Source organism: Pyrus communis, chromosome 7 (genome assembly GCF_041283825.1).
Source record: "Pyrus communis isolate YQ-2024b chromosome 7, ASM4128382v1, whole genome shotgun sequence".
In the NCBI taxonomy this organism is placed as follows: Eukaryota; Viridiplantae; Streptophyta; class Magnoliopsida; order Rosales; family Rosaceae; genus Pyrus; species Pyrus communis.
The window spans coordinates 2135651-2139571 of record NC_142571.1 but is presented as its reverse complement, the minus strand read 5'-3'; the positions used below and the strand labels follow the sequence as shown (position 1 = coordinate 2139571).

General features: G+C 38.7%; 1 pseudogene; it reads right to left on the bottom strand.

Annotated features, from left to right (window-relative positions):
* Positions 1 to 441: 441 nt before the first annotated feature.
* Positions 442 to 3665, bottom strand: LOC137733543 (subtilisin-like protease SBT4.4 pseudogene; annotated as a pseudogene).
* Positions 3666 to 3921: the final 256 nt, after the last annotated feature.

The window sequence follows — 3921 nt, the reverse complement described above, 5'->3', positions numbered from 1 at the left end:
AAACGAGTGAGGGAAGCCCCTACGAAAGCTGTAAACAGTTCCAAAACTTATGCATCAGTCCTGAAAAGCTACCACCAAAGTTTTGTTGCTCGGAAAATGAATCTTATGTGCCATTGTCGCAGAATCGGCAAATAATTCAGTAAACTGTTGTAGTTATGAGTAGTTGTCGTAAACTTGAACTCCTGCTGACTGCATCAAATTCACACAATTCCATAGAAAAGAAAGATTGCAAACATACAGAAGGCATAATTTCTAGTTACTGTTGCTAAAGAAATAAAAATAAAAAATTCTTACGGATGACCAAAAACAGATTTTCTAGTAACATTACAGTTCCAAGGTTGTCTGCATTTATTAAAAACTTAACTAGTTTAACAAAGGATCAGATATAACAAGAAAATTTGTTGCTTTGCAACAATGGAGTTTCCACTGATGAAATTATGGTTACATTACTGAGCTGCTTATGAGAATTGGACTTCTAATGCTATGAGTTTCCTCAGACCAGATCAGCTCTGCAGAGACATGAGATCCATCTGGCAAACCTGTTCTAACAATGCTCAAATTGAAATTCTTCTCCTCATTCAAGGACTTGAACGAAAGAACTTCAGGAACCACTTTGATGTCAACCTTAGGGCCTGGCAGGATTTTAGCCTTGTAAGTTGAGGTTGCAGGGCCAACATTTTTTTCTGTTCAACGAAAAGTAACCATAAATGATTTCATTGGTGTAACTTTTGCTGCCATTGAAGGGTGATTGTGATCCTTTTTCAGGACCTGTGGGGCAAGTGGTGTTGTCTCCTGCTATAATTCTAACTTTGGAATCATCCAAGAACGAGCAGAGCAACTTTATGTAATCTTCTCTAGAAGCCCCGGATCTACAGCTTTTACAGAATCAATATGCCCTGATCCATAAGCAAATTCACCGGGGGAAGTGTTGGTACGATTCATGGGCTTAGCAGTAGTCATAAGAGATGATTTGATGGCTGCTGGAGACCAATCCGGATGGATTGTTTTAATAAATGCAGCTACACCAGAGGAGTGGGGGCAAGCCATGGATGTTCCGGAAGCTATGTTGTATTTTACTCGTCTCTTGTCTCCGCGGCTTTGTGTGATGGGAGCATCTGGCGAATATGCAGCCAAAATATCTACCCCTGGGGCACTTATATCCGGCTTAATAATTTCGAGCGAGATTGGATTAGGTCCACGTGAAGAGAAGGAGACAACAGGTGCAGTATCATCTTTTATGACTTCACTTGGTAATATGTCAGCTTGAGGATCTTTCATGGATTTCAGGTAGGACTTGATGATACCGTATTCTTGGTTGCTTAAACCCGTTGCAGGCAGCGGTACAATGAAAGAAGCATCTGCATTGGAAGTGTTTAAAACTGAGCCTAGTGCACCAGCTTTATGAGCCTCAACATTTCCAACGTACTGATCACATAACACAATCTTTCCTTTAACTAAATTACCTTCTAGGCAATCTGGTTCGCAATTCCCAGCAGATAATTCAGGGCAAATACGTGAAGCATCTTTCCCGTATATCAGCGGAAAACTTGTTCCATTTAATGTGAAAGAGTTCACTGAACTCCCGATGAGTGTCCTTCTGTTTCCAAGAACAACCATGTCAATGATCCGACGATCTATGCTACTTGCTGCAACTGTAAGAATCCATGGTGCCACACTCGATACAGTACCCTCTTCAGGACCATTGTTGCCTGCAGCGTTTGAGGTTAGTATCCCTTTCTCCATTGCATGAAACGCACCAATTGCTATAGGATCGTAATGAAAAGGAGCTGCAGAACTGGGACCAATTGAAATTGAAATGATGTCAACTCCATCGGCAATAGCATCATCAAAAGCACTCAATAAACCATCAGCACTGCACCCTTCAACATTGCATACACTATATGCAGCAATTCTACATGAGGGAACTCCTCCTCTTGCAGTACCTTGTGCTAGTCCATAACCACATCCTTTACCGTGTTCCCTGCTGCTGTTGAGGCAGTGTGGGTTCCATGACCAATAATATCCCTTGCAGACTCCGTTGGATTGTAAAACCGAGCTCCAATGATCTTGTTGTTGCAGGTGAAGTTTTGGCCACCTTTACAAACACCTTTCCACTTCCGGGGAGCAGGCCCAAAACCCTCGTCTTTAAAACTGTTGGATTACGGCCAAATTCCAGTGTCAATAAGACCAACAATAACATCACTCTCAGCTGTGGCATTTCGAGTGATATTCTCACTGACACCCATGAAGTCCCAAGATCTTGTTGTTTGAAGTTGGAAAGTTTTGCTTGGAAAGACAGAGACTACTTCCTTCATGTTAGCAAGTCTTTCACTTTCAGGGTCAGTGAGCTTGGCTGCAAATCCATTGAAACTCCTTTTGTAACTGTGAACCAAGACATTTGCAGCCGAATTGCTGCCAACAACTCTCTCTAGCATACCGAGGTGGTGAGATGGTGGCGAGTATGCCTGGATAGGTATTTTTACCACCTGCAAAAGTAAGGATAAAAACACTTAAAATACACTTAAAAAATACTTGCGAGAGTACAAGGTTGTTGTAGTATAGCGGCTCAAACAAGGTCGTTTTCTTGAATAAATAATTTGTGTTTAAAACCAACTCTTAATTAATTATTGAAAACAAAGTTTGGAAAATGTTGATTTTATAATTTAATATAATAAAAACGAATTTTAAAATAAAACAATTAAAAAAAATTAACTAGAGAACAATTTAAAGAAAGTCAATTTGTACAACCTAGGGTTCTGCCGTCCCCTTAACAATCCTATGCAATTTTATCATTTAGATATGAATTTCTACATACATGCTTTGAAGGTGAGGTTTTCCTAATGCATATTTTCCTCGTGATGTTCAAGTGAAAACGTATACCTAACATACAACCCGTTTGTGATGTTCAAATCAAATATAAACATGTAAGACTCATTAAGCTTTGTGAAAACCCTTTGAAAAACCATGCAACCCTTAAGAGCATGATGTTCACCTTAAGTGAACTTACAATTACCAATCACAGGAAGCCCTCCTTAATTTCAGGGTGATATTCCAACAGAAATTGCAACAAATTACTTGTCTAAAAACCCTAATGGTCGCGAATGACTAAGATAATTAGATAGTTTAATCGCGGTGATTAATAATTAAAAGCAAGCATGCATCCATTCATAAGCAAATTAATAAAATTACATATTCATGCTAAGGCTCAAGGCTTTACTCTAGCAAAAACGCAAGTCAAGCCCAAAACGTCACTATTCCAGCACCGCGTATCACTCCTTTATTTTATTGCCAGAAAATAACCGCTTGGTAGAAAATATGATATTTTGATACGATCAAGCTAAGTAACTCACGATCGTACTCCAACTGGAATTACGCCAAAATTCGTCCATTTGACCATGTTTTGCTCCAAAGGAAGTCGAAAGTCCTATATTGGAAATACAATTCAAAGTATCAAAATTCTTCCAAAATATTAACCAAAAATACTAAAAATAAGGTAAAATATATAATATGAAATTGACTCATCATGCCTCATCATTAGGAAGTGACTCGATGTTTACAATACAAACTTTTCTATCGTCGCTATCAATGGCTTCACACGATAAGCTTGCAGTGTGTAGGAGAGCGGATAGAGCATAAGAAAAAAGGGAAGCTGCATGCTTAGCCATCGTTGAGTGCATAGAAACTAAAGTCTTGAAGACTACTTTATACTGTGAATTCATGACTCAAAATCTTATCTCCATTAAAATCCAGATTTTCTTTTTTGGAGTTGCAGATAATTCTTGTCTGGAGTTCATTAACAAGAACAGATATGGACGTATCCAGACTTTCTTTCCTTCCATGGGATTTTTCATTAAATTCTTTAAATTTCTTTCCATGTAAGATGACGAGATAAATGGCAGTTTTAGGGGCAAAAGTGAGATA